Raw genomic sequence first — 18,363 nt, 5'->3', positions numbered from 1 at the left:
CTATCTACCCCACAGTCATTCTTCCTGAAGTAGTTTACCTTTTATCGGACAGCTCCTATTCAGAAATCCAACTTTATTATGACTTGACAGTCTTACTCTACTCCTTGCTTCAGTGCATCTGAATTCAACTGGGAGCTCTGCGGCAAGTGTTCCACCTCAAAACCTATCCACGAAAAGCAATGCTTAAGTCAGAGGCATGATGGAATAGTCATGCTTGTTGGAAAGGGCAGTTCACTCAGGCAGTGTTCCTCTCACTGCAATCAATATTCACCCTCACTAACACTGCCACACTGTGGTTGCAATATGTGTGACCTGCAGAATGAAACGCAGCAATACCCAAATGTTGGCTCAACGGCTGCTCCTTCTTCATGCTTTCATAAGACATAGCAGCAGAATTTGGCCATTCGGCCCATCGCGTCTGCTTCGATCATGGCTGATATGCTGCTCACCCCCATTTTCCTGCCTCCAACCCATTACCAATTAAAAATCAGTCCAACTCCTCCTTAAATTTACTCACTGTCTCAGCATCCACCGCACTTTGGGATAGCAAATTCTACAGATTCACAATCCTTTGGGAGAAATAATTTCTCCTCAACTCGGTTTTAAATTTGCTAACCCTTATCCTAAGACCATGACCTTTCGTCCTGGAATGCCCCACAAGAGGAAACATCAGCTCCACATCTAATCAATCCATACATTTTGTCATCTTGAATACCTCAATTTGATCTCCCCTCAGTCTTCTAAATTCCAGAAAGTATATGCCTAAACTGTTCAATCTCACTTCACATAACAAATCCCTCATCTCTGAGATTCTCCTGCAAAATGCAGAACTGAGGAAGACATGAGCAACAATATCAAAGAAAGACCATCACCTCCCTAGTTGCCCACTATTGCTACCTGCATCTGTACAGCTGTTCCTTCATTGGAATTTCCCATGTAAATCCATCACTATAAGAATCATTCTGGTTCAAAGAAAAGATCCACCAACTCCTCAGATTGACAACACCCCCAACCTCCTCTAGCTTATCTCTCCACGCTTCAGTTTCACTGCCTTTATTCCTGATGAAGGGCTTTTGCCCGAAACATCGATTTCACTGCTCATTGGATGCTGCCTGAACTGCTGTGTTCTTCCAGCACCACTGATGGAAAGAGTTAGTAGTTGTTGGGACAAATGCGCATTTGTCCCACTAAGCTGCATTGAGATTAGCAGTGCAGAAAGACATAGCCCCTTCTGCCTTCTCTCCCCCTATATAATTGGCAAAACAATTGTGTCTCAAAAGGCTTTCTTGCATCTAGTGCTGCATGAGGCAGACAAAACGGCATGATGTCTGCTTCCATGGCTAGATCATCTTGGAACAGGTTGATAGACTGTCTCCAGAGAGTGTAGCTCCACTCTGCATCAGGCATGGCTGACCAGAAGACTCACTCACTCTTAACATTTGGCAGAAAGGCATTGTAAGGATTTATAGATGTATGGTCCACCTGTTTTTGCTTGCATTATAAACAGACCTTCTGTGATCATCAAGTCTTGGTGTGTTACTCAAACCTGAACATTCGTGACTCACAAGCAAAGGCACAATCTGCTGCAACACCTAATGTCCCCCAATGTTTCAAAACTTGGGCTTAATGTGGTATTTAACAATTTCCAGTGATGAGGAATTATTATAGAAGCTCCCTGGCTTGACAGCAATACAGTGCTATGCTCACAATGTTGGTGTGGCACTAATTCATTACACTTTACGAGGTTATATTTCAGTTTACCCTACAAAAAAGTGCTCCTTCGTGTTTTGGGAAGTTCTTTTGCAGCGTCTAGACATCAAAGGTAAGTCTCCGCAGCACAATTAAAGCAAAATCTTCAGCTGCTGGGAGTAGCTCCTTTAAAATGCAATCAGTTCTTCTCTTGTAACTGCAAAGTAATGGCTCATTGGTGCAGACATGTGCTGTCCCACAGTGAGGCAGACAGCACAGGTAGCATCAGTTTTAACCCAATTTCCTTTCAAAGGAAATAAAAATTATAAGTGCTCATTCATTCTACATTGTTTGTGCTTGTAATTAGAAGTGGGTGGAATTTTTATCAGTATTTGCCAACAGCTCAGCAGCCTCAAAATAATTAATCTTGCTTCAGTATCTCAGTGCAGCCAAAGGTAAACTAGCCCAGAGCGAAAGCCAGTCCTGCACCCAGCAAGCTCATTGGTTTGTGTGTTTTGTGAAATGGGGTGGAACTGCATAGGTCGTTCCCAAAACATGTGGAAAAATATCAACTGATTCAATGTAAGTAAGTCACTGTGAAACAATGGCCTTGCACAGGAAAATATCCCTGTATGTGTCACAATTTACTGCATTTATGTTGCTCAATGAAGATAAGTCCAGGTTACAGCCTGCCCACCATTGTACATTTAAAACAACACACCCAATCTTCTTCATTAGTACCTTCCAAAACCTAGCCTCTATAACCCAACAGTTTAAGAGCAGCAGGTACATGGGATCACTACCACCTGCAAGCTCCCCCTCCAAGCCAGACACAACCCTGACTTGGAAATTTAATGCCCTTCCTATCAACATTCCAGAATTCTCTCCCTATTAGCACAGTGGGTGCACCTGCACCACAAGGATTGCAACAGTTCAAGAAGACAGCTCATCACCAGCTTCTCAAGAGCACTTAGGGATAGGCATTAAATGCTGGTGCAGCCCAACAGTTCCTGCATCCCGCGAATAAATAAAGCAAATAATCACTGGGGGCAAATCATGTTAAAAACCCTCTGGACTCTATACACCGAACAGTGTTCACCATGAAATGTGAATGTATCTTGTAAATATGACTTGTTAAGTGTAGATGCAGTGAGGCACCACAGAGAGCTGCAAACTAGATTGAAGGGAATCAAACATACTGCACTTTATGTAATATCAAATTTAAACTGTTATTTAATGTACTTTTTGAAATGTTTTGAAGAAAGTACATCTTTTGTGAAGCTGTTATGTAGCTAGGAGCACTTTATTTTTGATCATTTGTTGTCAGGGAAGAGTTGAGATCTGTAAGTTGAAACACATTTATTGTACTTCCCCAAATTCCTGAAAAAAGTAATCAGTGTGTTGGATGGATTTCTTCTTTGTAGCCAATGTCTGTACAACTGACCAGCACCAAGATTAGAGTGGAGCTGGAAAAGCACAGCTGGTTAGGCAGCAACCGAGAAGCAGGAATATCAACGTTATGAGCAAAAGCCCTTCATTAGGAATGAGACTGGGAGCCTCAGGGTGGAGAGATAAATGGGAGGGAGGTCGGCCTAGGTAGAAGATAACTGAGAGTGCAATAAGTGAATGGAGGTGGGGGTAAAGGTGATAGGTTGGAGAGGAGGGTGGAGTGGATAGGTGGGAAGGAAGATTGACAGGTGGGACAGGTCATGAGGATGGTGCTGAGCTGGAAGGTTGGAACTGGGGTCAGGTGGGGGGAGGGGGAAAATGAGGGAACTGGTGAAATCCACATTGATGCCCTGGGGTTGAAGTGTCCCGAGGAGGAAGATGAGGCGATCTTCCTCCAGGTGTCGGGTGGGAGGGGGACTGCAAGCGCTTCAGAGAACATCTCTGGGATACCCGCACCAATCAACTCCACCACCCCATGGCCGAACATTTCAACTCCCCCTCCCACTCTGCCAAGGACATGCAGGTCCTGAGCCTCCTCCACCACCACTCCCTCACCCTCCAATGCCCGGAGGAAGAATGCCTCATCTTCAGGCTCAGGACCCTTCAACCACACGGCATCAATGTGGACTTCACCAGTTTCCTCATTTTGCCTCCTCCCACTTTACCCCAGTTCCAACCTTCCAGCTCAGCACCGCCCTCATGACCTGTCCCACCTGTCAATCACAGATGCTGCCTGATTTGCTGAGTATTTCCAATATAAAGCCCACACCTTTCTATTTCCTTTATTTTTGGACTGTGGAATAATTTTAAAAAGGAAGGTACTGCTTTGAGCCAAATGAGACTGTAAAAACAAAGGCTGTAACTGCAAACAATCAGGATTACAGGAACACAATGTGAGCTGTGTACAATGTTACTTGCCCCTGGATCAGAGACAGACACCATTCAGTTATGGGTTATGAACTAAGGATAACAATATTTTGATTAAAACCTGACCAGGTTACCTTGGCTTGTTTGGGGCCAATACAGAAAAAAACACCCCAATTTTCAAAGAGGAACCAGAAAATAAATGTGTGTGTCTCTCTGCCCTGTGTATTATCACAACGTCTCCAGTTACAACAGCTGCACAAACAGCGAGATCAACATTGTATTAAAATTTGATAGTAAAAAGTGAGGTCTGCAGATGCTGGAGATCACAGCTGAAAATGTGTTGCTGGTTAAAGCACAGCAGGTTAGGCAGCATCCAAGGAAGGTCCATTCAGAAGTTTAATAACAGCAGGGAAGAAGCAGTTCTTGAATCTGTTGGTAATTGTGTTTAAGCTTTTTGTATCTTCTGCCCATTAGAAGAAGATGGAAGAGATTATGACCAGGGTGGAAGGGGCTCTTGATGATGTTGGCTGTCTTTCCAAGGCAGTGGGAAGTGTAGCTGGAGTCAATAGATGGAACAATGGCTTGCGTGTTGGACTAGGCTATGTTCACAATTCTCTATAGTATCTTACATCCTGGGCAGGGCAGTGCCATGACAAGCCATATTGCATCTGGATAGAATGTTTTCTATGGTTCATCTATAAAATTTTGGTGAGAGACTTTATGGACATGTTGAATTTCATTCTTAGCTCAGGAAGCTAAGGAAATTCAACATGTCCATAAAGCAAGAGGAAGAAAACATCTCATTGAATCCTATGGTCCCAGCAGGTGCTATTGAACTGTGGTTCCCTGATGTTCTTTTCCATTCTTAATATCCATATATATCTCTGTCTTTGCCTGTACTTCAGAGGGGAAAATCAAAAAGGGTAGCATTCATAATAAACAGTTATTTTCTTGTTAAGTTCAGAGACGTGCTGAGTGTTTTCTTTTAACCTGAGCTTGTCAACCAGATAAATTGACAATTCAACTAAATATGTTTTGCATTTGTGATGACTCCAGGAATAGTAAGTTTGATTTTTAATGCACTATGCCAGTGAGCAGTGAAACCAGCATTTTCTGATTAAAAGTTCAGATTTCCAAAACACACAGTATTTTACTTCCACAGGATGGTAAATGCAATTCTTGGTCTCAAATTCAGTGGTGTGTTCACTCATTGAGTCATATGGGACTAATCTACAGGGCAACTGTCATAAACTCATTGACCTGCTCCTATTTCTGTCTCCAAAGGTACTAAATATTTCTAGCGTTGTCCGTTGCTAATTTACATGCATGATTCACTAAGGGGAAGAAACATTGCAAAATGCTGGCATTAGCGGAGACTCTAAGTGGGAAAATTAAGCCAGATTTCAGTTCTGTAACATGTGGATCTAATGATGTGGTTGCCAATATTTTGAAGTTTAATTCTGTTAAAAAATAATTTAAATATAACCTGTTTTTTTGCCAAGTGACTTTATGTGCCCATGGTTGTACCAGACACCCCACAGTCAGCAAAATAATCCCTCCAGGGCTGAGAGTTTATGATTATGGAACACATGGCTAGTAGCAGTCACACTGCACTGACATTCACATAATGTCCTCATTGCATCTTCTCTCAAGATGGCACATATCAAGTATGAGTCTCAATTCATGCATTTAACAATTTATCTGGCTCATCTGTAAATCTCAGGGCAAGGCAGTACAGGAGGAGGGATGTATCCGATGCCTTTTTGAAAGAACTGTCCAAATTTATTTCACTCCTTTACTCCTTTCCCATAACCTGACAAATAAATTACATATTGTTGTAGGGGAAAAGGCGATTATAAATAATCAAGGATAAATTATTGTGTGCAAATGAAATTTTAATAAGGTCTCAGCTAGAGTATTATGCAAAGTGTTAAGTGGCATATCACAGCTGGGGTATTGTGGCATTAGAGGGGATACACTACAGGTTCATTGGATGCTGCCGGGTGACAATCATTGAATTCTCCTGTTATCCTGGACAGCCTTGGTGACTCAATCAACCCCATGAAGAACAGATTATTGGACCAACCATTCATTCATTTGCTGTCTGGGGGAGTTTGCCGTGTGCAACCTGGCTGCTTCATTTGTCTGCATTGTCACAGCATTAGCACTTCAAAAAATAACTAATTAGCCACGAAGTGTGTTCAGTTTCGATGAGAGGCTATTTCAATTAAAGTTCTTTTCCAAAAATCCCCTTCACCGTTCTGCACCTGGTGCTTTTCTATCTTGATGTTGCCCCATACATTCACATTGATTTTCCATTGTTGCTATTTCTTCTTTGATGTTCTCTCAGATATTGGAACACCAAGCTGTACTAAACTGCACAAATTGCTAGACCTGAGGGCACCCAAGTGACAGCTTTTGGGTGTTCCTGAGCAAGTTACTCTGAAATGGATGAGAACAGACTGTTCTGACTTTCTCATCTCCCCAGTAAGGGAAAGATTTCCATGATGAGCCGGAATATAAGTAGGAACTTGCATCCTATGAGGAACTGGGAGGTTTAAGTCATGTCTTGCTGATCTTGAACAACAATGTTTGGATCTCCTCACAACCATGGAAGATTGACATAATCCTAGGACTTTGTGACGTGGCCTTCATCAGTCAGGGAAATGGATAGAAATATAGAAACAAAGAAAATAGGAGCAGGAATAGGCCACTCAGCCCTTTAGATTACAAAGTAGGGATTAGATTTGATTCCCTACAGTATGGAAACAGGCCTTTCAGCCCAACAAGTCCACACTGACCCTAAAAAAGAGTAATCCATCCAGACCCGTTCACCTACATTTACCCCTGACTAATGCAACTAACACAATGGGCAATTTAGTATGACCAGTTCACCTGATCTGCACATCTTTGGATTGTGAGAGGAAACCAGAGCAGACACGGGGAGAATGTGCAAACTCCACAAAGTCACCCAGAGGCAGGAATTAAACCCGGGTCCTTGTTGCTGTGGGACAGCAATGCTAACCACTGAGCCACTATGCCACCCCCAAGGATGGTGGATATAGGATCAGCTGCTCATTATTATCTCTATCCCAATTTTTATTTCAATTTCCAACAATGCATGCCTGACATCATACAGCATACTTTCCCTATTGACAAAAGTCAAAATTATCTTTAATGTCTTCTGTTTGTTACTTGATAGGGAATCTTAAATCGTCACCAGGTTCTTCCCTTAGTTTACTAAGCTCTTTTGTACATACAACACTCCCCAAGTAAGTTGCCTCATTGTGTGGCAGATGTGATTTGGCTGGTGACACATTCACTTCTCAGCCATAAGGTTGCCCCACACCAGGTCATTGGTGCAAAACTCAAAGCTGCCACCCTAGTGCAGCACTTGGTGGATGCTGCTGTGTCAGAAGTTTTGGTTGAGGGGATAAACAAAGGTTTTATCTGCCCACTTGAGTGGGCATGTAAGATCTCTTGATGCTGTTATAAAAAAGATGACAGAATTTAACCTCTATGACTTGGCCAATATTTATCTCTCAATCAACATCACATAAATAGTTTCTCTGGTCATTACTACATTGCTGTTTGTGGGAGCATGCTTTGTACCAATTTTCTTCCCACATTTCCTTATTGGAAAGGATACCTTAAAAGTAACCTTGTCTGTAAAGTATGTCTGTAAAAGGCCTTGTATAAACAATAAACAAGTCTGACATATAAATTGATCCAAGCAGTGAGGGCCTGTATGCCAAAATCGTCCTTTTCATTTCCAACACACAAATTCCTGATCCAAGTACAGTGTAAAAACACAACATCCCATCCAAGCATAAAATGCTTCCTAATTATATACTTGTGATCATTGGGAGATTAAAATAATCCACCGCCCTGTCATGTTTAACCTGGAGACAGCAGTTGCATTTTAGAAGTTGAACCAGTTTTGTAAAGAAACTGTTTGTGTACATTGTTGTCAGCTTAGAGTTGTTGAATGATTGATTTGATGGTGCCAAGACACAACCATTAGTTATTTTTATCTGTAGTTTATAATTCAACCACTACACTCCTGCCAAAATAGTTTGGGCTTTATCAGTATTCACCTATATTATTTTGTTAAGTGTGTGCCTGAAGATAGCTCAAGGCTGAAAGCTTGCATCATTGTTAAAGGCATCGAAGGTGAGAGTGCACTTATCTACAGTGACGGTTGTGGATAGTGACTGCCTTTGAGATTGTGTTTATTTGGCCTTAATAGTTAGGTTACACCTTAATGCAGATACAGACCTGAATATTTGTGTATTGTATTGCTGCATCTATCATGTGCAGGTCAGTACAGACAAGTTATTGTATAGGGAGTTCTTGTGGCAGGATTGTTGTTGTATTCAGTAAACAACTCTCAGATTTGGCACTCTGTTACAAATTCCTTTATAAAAATGAGAAGAAGTGTGACACAGTGGTTTGAGTCACAAAGTAATGGTGGGAGTTGTACTGAGCTAAATGATCCCAGAAATAATACTAATTTGCCTTATTGTAATGAATTAGTACTGCAATAGTCCCCATTTAATAAAAATGCGGAAGGACTCTTTACAGTGGCTTTAATTGGGCTATATGCATAACGATGGGATGCATTGCTGCAAAATTAGTACACTACTTTTATCCTCCATGGAGAGGTGAACTCTCAACTTTAGCTGTACTGTGACCAAATGGTAGGGTGGGGGAAGAGGGGGATTAGAGGTCAGCTTCCCCAGAGGAATGAGGGTGGAATTGGGATTTTCCCACAGATTTGTAAAGAGAAGAACTTGTGTTTACATACTAAAGGACTTGTACATTATTTCAAAGACAACTTTTATTTCTTTAGTTTCTGTAACATTGAAAACCATCAAAACCTCTCCTCACTGCATTGTAAGGGTATTTAAAAAAAAACCCACACTGAATTAAAGGAGGAGATATGAGGACACATAGTCATACCTTAGGAAGGTCTTGTGAGAGAGTTGTAGTATCCCAGCCTCTGGGCTAGAAACTTTAGGTTCAAGTCTCACAAAAGGATTTGGTGGCTATGAAAAGTGCAGTTGTAATATTTGTTTCAATGATTGTTAGCCTGTAAATCCTTCCATACGTAGGTACACCAACAACAGGCAGTCAGAGCAGGAGACTTTCCTGGTCAGTCAGCCTGCAGAGGGCACTGGAGGCAACCACTCCATTACTTTGCCTGCATGCCCAGACCATTCAGATGGAAGTCCATGGCTTAGCCCTTGGAAATGAGGACAGGAGAAAAGAAAGACTCTTTAAGAATTAGGTCACTGCAGTGGGTTTGAAGCAAGGTCCTAAAAGTTAGGGTTGGGGGAGGGAAATGGCGAGTTCCTCAGGAGGGGCAACCAGAATGCATGGTCTACAGGGCAGAGATCAAGCTTAGTTTGGGCAATGGGAAAAACAGTTGTGGACAGTTGAGGTAACTGTTGCACGCATTTTGTTCTCTCCCCCGCCAGCAGGTACACAACAAAATCGGAAACATTTACTTTTCACTGCATCTGTGGCTATTCACTTTGTTGTTGGGTTTCTGATGGCAATTCAATGGATTCCACTTCCATTTTGATGGAGAATACTTATCATGTGGGAATGTAAACAATATGGGGGCTGGAAGACCTCATTAGACTCAAATCATAGGTTTGAGAGATTTCTGCAGCATTAGAGATACCTGCACAATTTCCCACATTATCGGGTAGATATTAGTGTTATAATGTACTGGAACAGCTTGGTTGGAGTGCGGCAAGTTTTGGAGCACATCCTCAGTACTACTGCCAGAATGTTATCAGGACCCATAGTCTTTGCACTCACTCTCCATGCCTCCAACTGTTTCTTGAAAATCATGTGGATTGAATCAAATTGGCTGGGGACCACTGGAGGAAGTTGAGATAGATCATCTACTCGGCACCTCTGGCTGAAGATTGCTGTAAATGCTTCAGCCTTATCTTTTGCACTGATGAATTGGGCTTTTTCATCACTGATATTTGTGGGACCTCCTCCTCCAATGAGTTGTTTAATTGTCAACCACTACTGAGTGTTATTGGCAGGCCCAGCATTTATTGACTGTCCCTAGTTGACATTAAGAAAATTGTGGTGAGTTACCTTCTTGAACCATTGCAGTTCTGACATTAAAGCAATATTTGACTGAACTTGGCATCAAAGACCCCCAGCATAGCTGAAGTCAATGGAATTGAGAGGAAAATACCACACTGGTTGGAGTCATACTACTGCTGGTCAATCATCTCAGTCCCTGGATATCACTGCAAGAATCCCTCCAAACCATACCATCCTGACTTAGAACTATGTCTGTTGTCACTGGGTCAAAGTCCCAGAAGCCCCTTCCTAGCAGAGCTGTGAATGTACCTATACCCCAAGGACTGGAGCCGTTCAAGAGAGTGATTTTTCACCAAGCTCTCACAAAGGGCATTATGGTGCAACAATAAATGCTAGTCTAGCCAGTGGCACCCAGTTCCCATGAAAAAAATAAAAAGACCACGTGATACAGGTACTCCCACAAAACACAAATTCCAAGATTTTGACTCAAGAGACATAAAGGTACAATAATAATTTCCAAATGAGATTGGTCTGGAACTTCAAGGGCAACTGGAGATGCTGCAATTCTGATGCATTTGCTGTCCTTATCTTTTGATGTGGCAAAGGTTTGGGAGATGCAGTGAAAGAAATTTTGGTAAGTTATTCTGATGTGTCTTGTAGATAATATACGCTGAGGTTACATAGCACCAGTGATAGAAATATGGTGCTAAACAATTTTCAGGTCCACAGGTTTCCAGAACAGAAAAAGGCAATTTGATCATCATGTCTTTCCTAGAACCAGTCAAGTCAAATCCTATTATCTTTCACTCCATGGCTTGTAGCTTTCTCTGCAACAAGACTTATTTTCTCTTCCTTTAAAAGGCACTTTGATCTCTAAAACAATTATTTCCTGTGTCAAAACTCAAACAACTCTCTGCATAATGAAAGTTTGCCCAACCTTTCTTATCACAGTCTTACTGACAATTTTAAATTGTTAGCTTCTCATCACTGTATTCTTAAAAAGAAAAAGTTAATTTTTTCTATTCACTTCATCATAATTATAAAAATCTCCATTAAATTCCTTCTTAACCTTGTCTGTTATGATGGAAACAGTCTTGATTTTCAAATCTTTTCTTAGGATAAGCATTTTATTCAAGTGTATATTTTTATGTTATCAGCTTTATTTTTATCAGAACTGTTTAAGTATCCAATAGGACTAATGAACCATATTAAAACCTTCCAGATCCTGCACTATAATACGATCATGTACTGATAAATAAGTACCCAGTGCACAATTTTCATGATTTATAGCACAATCAGTTACATGCTCCATTATACATTCTGATTAAACAGAATGCAGCAAATTACAATTGGAAATAAATTTAAAAATAAATCCAAAGACTAATATTGCCTGTTTTAATGAGCTTTTACCAACTAAACAGCATCTGCCTCTAGGCACCCTTTGCACCCTGTAGCAAGTGATGTTCTTGCACGAAGAAGCTTTTGTTTGCATGATCATATATTGTCTAATGAGTTAAAAATATCAGACCTGTGTAGCGATGTGCGAAAAGTATGTTAAGGAAATATTAGTGAAAGTAACTATGTTTGAAATTGTTTTTCCTCACATTTTTAGCACATGAAATGAAGTGCCATTATGTTAATAAAGGTTTCTCTGTCTCCATTTTTCCTATGGGAGAAGCACTGTCTGCAGGTTGCAAAAGGTGCCTCAAGGCAAAAAAGTCTCTGTGGCAGCGAGAAAAGCTCATTGTAAGCCTATATCTCCCAAATGAATAGTATTTAACAGAGATTGCTGTTGGCTTAACTGGCTAACTTAATGTTATAAAGACATTATGGAAAGTAAAGTTGTGATCTCCTCATATTAAAACATTGAAGTACAGTGCGTGTTTATGCTAAATTGAGTCTTTTCAGGTATTAACCATGGCTGTGATTATTACTTAACTGTGCAAACATTGGGTGAGTGTTTTGTAAGTGAGTTTTGATGTCTTGGAAGATCTTCAATTGCTTATAATGGGGGTAACTATGTGATAGCATGTTTTCTGTGCAACTATTTGAGTATAAAACTTATTATAAGAGATTTTAATTTTGAGCACGTATTTTATGCCATAGTGTAGTCGTTTTGTTATCAGATCAAATTTGTAAGTTAATGAAGTAACCATGAATACATTAAAATTTGAGATAGGTCACTCAGGAATGATGACAGGAAGTATCTCTTCACACAAAACATGGTGGAAATCTATAAAGCAAAAATTGTTGAGGCTGGATCAATTCAAAATTTCAAAATTGTGTTTGGTAGATTTTAGGAAAGAAAAACGGAACTGAGGTACATAAGTGGAGTTAAGATACAGATCAGCAATGAACCTAAAGAAATATCAGAAGATCCTGAACTTGAATGGCCTCTTTCTGTTCCTATTTTCAATCATTGGTAGCAGATCCTTAAGGTGATCCTATATTCTGGAACTGTCTTCCTAAGCAATTCAATCTTGCTGCTTTGACCCTTATATTTGAAAGGTTACAAACATGTAAACATACATTTGAATATGCAAATTAGGAGCAGGAATAGGCCACTCATCCTTTCCAGCCTGCTCCATAATTAATAATATCATGGCTGATCTGTTCACTTCACACCTCACAAGCCCCCACTAAACTTTCACCACCTTGCATATCAAGAATCTATCTGTCTTTGCCTTAAAAATATTCAAAAGCTCAGCTTACATCGCCTTTTGTGGAAGAGAATTCCAAAGACTCTCAACCCTCTGAGAGAGAAAATATGACACCTTGTCTCTGTTTTAATTTAGTGACCCCTTATTTTTAAGCGGTGATCTCTAGTTCTGGATCATCTCACAAGAGGAACATCTTCCTACATCCAGCCTGGCAAGCCTCCTCAGGATCTTGTGTGCTTCAATCATACTGTCATAGAGTCATAGAGGTCCACAGCATGGAAACAGGCCCTTTGGCCTGATACGCCCATGCTGCCCAGTTTTCACAACTAACCTTGTCATCTCTTGCTCTTCTAACTTTAGCAGATACAAGCTGAGCCTGTCCAACCTTTCCTTGTAAGACAATCTGTCCATTCTATGTATTAGCCTGGTAAACCTGTGAACTTTCAAACCATTTATATCCTTCCGTGGATAAGGAGACCAAATCGGTACCCATTACTCTGGATGTGGTCTCATCAATGACCTATATACTCGAAGCATAGCTCCCAAATTTTGTCTCCAAATTCCCTCACAGTAAACAATAACAATCTACAGTATTAGCTTTCCTAATTACCACCTGTACCTACATACTTACCTTTTGCAATTCGTGCACTACGACATCACGATTACTCTGCAGATCTCCATTCAGGTTCCTCAAATCCTGACTTCAAGCCTAACTATTCCACTAAGACATTAAGGATGTTACATAAATACAAGCTTTTGCTGTTGTTTTGAAAAAATGCCCACTTGGGGAAAGCACCGAAGGACTGTTAGGACCCCATTAGGACTCAATGCCTTATGGACAGAGAAAGAAATTGAAACAAAACAACACAGGTTGTTTTTGTTTCATTTTAATTTTCCAAATGGACAGTTGCAAACATAACCTGTTATTGTCATTTCCATAGCTTGTGCTCTGGGCCACACTGCTCTAGTGGTCCCATGACATCAAGGCTAAGCTGAAAGCAATGAATATGCTTGGTCATGGCACTCCTGAGTATTCACAATTGCTATCATAAACTGTCAGAAACATTTTCTTGGATACTTGTATGAAGATTTCCTTTGTGCACTGTGCAGCAGAATCATAAACAGGTTCTTTATAAAAGCATTTATGATTTGATACACATATTGTAGAGAGCACAATCTTCCACAATAGTTTTTTTTTATTGGCACAGATTTTGACAAGCTTAGGTTCCTCATGAAACCAAAACAGAAGTTGCTGGAAAAGCTCAGCAGTTCTGGCAGCATCTGTGAAGAGAAATCAGAGTTAATGTTTCAGGTCTGATGACCCCTCCTCAGATTGGTTCTGAGGAAGGGTCACCAGACCTAAAATGTTAACTCTGATTTCTCTTCACAGATGCTGCCAGACCTGCTGAGCTTTTCCAACAACTTGTATTTTTGTTTCTGATTTACAGCATTTGCAGTTCTTTTGGTTTTTATTTAGGTTCCACATGGATTGGTTGGATTGTTGAATGAAATTGACATTCCTTTTTTAAATAGCATTGTGGTGGTACATTTTATGTTGAGTATATTAACAAGAGATTATTTTATTAAATCAACCATGAGACACAGCAGAATCTTAAACCACTTGCAAGGAAGTGTAGATGAGGTGATGTTTCCAAATGATGTTTATTTTTGTATTTTTTTCTCTGAGGTGGGCAGCAGAGTTGGCTGAAAGGACCCATCTACCCATTACACCGACTGGGTCCTCCTGCAGCCACAAGTCTCTTCCTTGGATGTCAACCTGTTATACAGAACATTGAACCATGAAACTCAGAGCGAGTGTCAGAAATATTGCCACGGAACCAGTTGTCATGTTATCCCTAGCTAAGTGCATCACATCCAACAAATATCTATTCCCTCAACCATGATGTTCAGAAGCAGCAGTGTGTAGTATCGACAAGATGTATTGCAAAAATTCACCAATACCGTTGTGAAGAGTTCTGAAGAACAGTCACTGGATTTGAAATGTTTTCTCTCTACAAATGCTGGCAGATCTGCTGAGGTTCTCCTGTAATTTCTGTTATCAATACTTACAAGTTGCCTCCAAATTATTCATCATCCAAATTTGGAAATGCATTACCGTTCCTTAAGCTACGCTGGATCAAAGTCCTGGAACTCCCTCCCTAACAGTATTGTGGATGTAGCTACACCATTGGACTGCAACACTTCAAGAAGGCAGCTCACTACACCTTCTACAGAGCACCTACAGATGCTGGCCTGGTCAGTGATGTTTACATCCCACGAACAGATTTTAAACAGCACTCTGTTGGATAGAGTGGATAAAGTACCCTTCCTCCCTCTTACTCGCTCTACCACCCTCCATCCCTTCCTTCCACTCTCCCTCCCTCCCTCTCACTCTTCCACCAACACCTTTCCCCGAGTATTTATTGATCATATTATAGGTTTCAAATAATTGCTTAGTAGTACAGAACTTAAACATTGCTAAAGAAGAAAGGCTGAAAATGTGTTGCTGGTTAAAGCGCAGCAGGTCAGGCAGCATCCAAGGAACAGGAAATTCGACGTTTCTGGCAAAAGCCCTTCATCAGGCTTTTGTCCGAAACGTCGAATTTCCTGTTCCTTGGATGCTGCCTGACCTGCTGCGCTTTAACCAGCAACACATTTTCAGTTCTGATCTCCAGCATCTGCAGACCTCACTTTTTACTTAAAGAAGAAAGGCATAAAGTTGAAGCTCATCAGGATTGAAATGCAAGAAACTTAACTTTGGGAAAGAAACAATCTTTCTAATAGGTGATTTCCCTGCATTTGAATGTTGATCAGTGTAAGACCAATATCACTGGCTTCACTTCTCTTTTTAGCAATAATCATAGGTTCCATTTGCCAGAACGGTCTGAACTGGGATGTATGTTTTGGCCAGGAGTGTTCACATGTCTGAACAGTCTGATTCAAGACCTGCAAAACTTTGAACACATGGAGCTGGAAATCCCACAAGGTAATTGGATTGGGAATGCAGGACTTGCTTCCTATTCTTTCATTCTCTGCAACTACTCTGCCTCATCATTAAGATGTTGTGACTCAAAGCCTTACACAACTTCATGGAGAATTTGCCAGTGTTTGAACAATGGATAACCATATACCATAGGCTGTTATTGCCTGCTGGCACTGTGCAGACACATAGTAAGAGATATTTTTATTTAGGTTATTTTTTCTATTTTATACCGAATACTTAAGTATCTATACCTTGGTGTGGATGTAGGTTTGCTCGCTGAGCTGGAAGGTTTGTTTTCAGACGTTTCATCACCATACTAGGTAGCATCTTCAGTGACCCTCCGGATGAAGCACTGCTGGTGTTTCCTGCTTTGTATTTATATGTTTGGGTTTCCTTGGATTGGCGATATCATTTCCTGCGGTGATGTCATTTCCTGTTCTTTTTCTCAGGGGGTGGTAGATGGGATCCAAGTCAATACGTTTATTGAGAGAGTTATTCTAGAATGGAATGCCATGCTTCTAGGTATTCTCATGCATGCAGCAAGCAAACCTACATCCAGAACCTCAACCTGAGCTACAAATCTTCTCAAACCTCACTAATACCTTGGCGTCTTGTACCTAAGATGGTGCCATAAATAGTGACTTGTAAACTCCTCACTGTACGCATTCAAGTACGTGACAATAAAGCTAATTTAATTCATTCTATTCAATTCAATCACCTATTGAATGAATTGAAGTCCCTGTTGTATATCTGGGAGATATGACAGCTCTCATGGCTTTATTTGAGAAAGATTTGCCATCAGCCTGGTTTATATTTGCACTTCATTCAGTGCTAACATAAAGAAATCATCTGGTGATCATTTACTGTTGCTACAGGACTTTGGTATGAGCCAATTGATTTTACCATTTTGTGACTGTCTCTGCAAGTTAAAGACTGTCTCTGGCTTATTGGGCCTTGAAACATTGTGACAATGTCATTGGTGACACATCAAAAGCACTTAGGCACAACCTCAAATTGTGAAAGATGCTAACGCAACATGATTCTGAATGTCTTTATGGAAATATATGTTATTTTTAGACATATGCATGATTTAATGTTCTTATTCACTTTTACTGCTCGTCCCTAGTTGCCCTTGAGATGGTGATAGTGAGCTGCCTTCTTGATCTGCTGCAGTCCTTGTGATGTAGATTGACCCATAATGCTGTCAGGGAGGGAATTCCAGGATTTTGACCCAACAAGACTGAAAGAATGACAATACATTTCCAAGTCTGGGTGGTGAGTGGCTGAAAGGTGAATTTGAGGTGGTGGTGTTTCCATTTATCTGCTGGTTTTGTGCTTCTAGATGGAATTGGCCTTGGGTTTGGAAGCTACTGTCTAAGGATCTTTGGTGAATTTCTGCAGTGAATTCCTGTGCACAATGTTTGAGGTTTTTTGACGCAATGGATTTACAACTCACATCAAAATGTGATGGCCAAGGAAGGTAAATATCTGCTAATCTTTCCGGTACACACCAATGGCCAGCATTAAGAGTGGGAGAGATTCCTGGACAACTAATGTGATGAAAAGTTGGAGTCTCTACCATCACTGTCCATTGTTGGAGTCTCTGAACTGCTATGCTCTTCCAGCACTAATCCAGAATCCAGAATCTCTACCATCACTGTCCATTGCTCCAGGTGACAACATGCAAGTAAAAGTACATATTGCTACAGCAACTCAGACTCCCTGAGTGAACTATGACATTCTACCACCATCCACATTTAGACCTCAGTTGGTGATTTATGCATTGTATTACCTAGTATGAGCAGCGTTTAACTCCCAGTTCAGTGACTTATTGAAAATACAACTGAGTGTGTAGAACTTTGAGATTCTAGCCTAGTCATTTACATCCAGATTAACTCCAGTGTGTGTAGCAGCCAGTTTAAGCCCAGTCAATGTCACGCCCAGTTTAACCCATTTATGTGGCATTCATCACTCCCCCACTTTAACCCCAGTGTATTCAGTGTTGGTTTAGTTCCATTCATGCAGTATTTACCTTTCTTTCAGTGTGCCCCAGTCCTCATGCACTCCTTTAGCCCCCTCACCTCAGATCTCCATTCCTTGTTGTGGTTCTGTTCGCCGAGCTGGGAGTTTTTGTTGCAAACGTTTCGTCCCCTTTCCAGGTGACATCTTCAGTGTTTGGGAGCCTCCTGTGAAGCGCTTCTGTGCTGATTCCTCCGGCATTTATAGTGGTTTGAATCTGCCGCTTCTGGTTGTCAGTTGCTGTCCACTGAAGTGGCCGGTATATAGGGTCTAGGTCAATGTGTCTGTTGATAGAATTTGTGGATGAGTGCCATGCCTCTAGGAATTCCCTGGCTGTTCTCTGTTTGGCCTGCCCTATAATAGTGGTGTTGTCCCAATCGAATTCATGTTGTTTGTCATCTGAGTGTATGGCAACTAGGGATAGCTGGTCGTGCCGTTTCGTGGCTAGTTGGTGTTCATGGATGCGGGTTGTTAGCTGTCTTCCTGTTTGTCCTATGTAGTGTTTTGTGCAGTCCTTGCATGGAAAACAAAATCCCATGCAAAGACTGCACAAGACACTACATAGGACAAACAGGAAGACAGTTAACAACCCGCATCCATGAACACCAACTAGCCACGAAACGA

This window comes from Hemiscyllium ocellatum, chromosome 37 (assembly GCF_020745735.1).
Source record: "Hemiscyllium ocellatum isolate sHemOce1 chromosome 37, sHemOce1.pat.X.cur, whole genome shotgun sequence".
Classification (NCBI taxonomy): domain Eukaryota; kingdom Metazoa; phylum Chordata; class Chondrichthyes; order Orectolobiformes; family Hemiscylliidae; genus Hemiscyllium; species Hemiscyllium ocellatum.
This window is presented reverse-complemented; position numbering follows the sequence as displayed.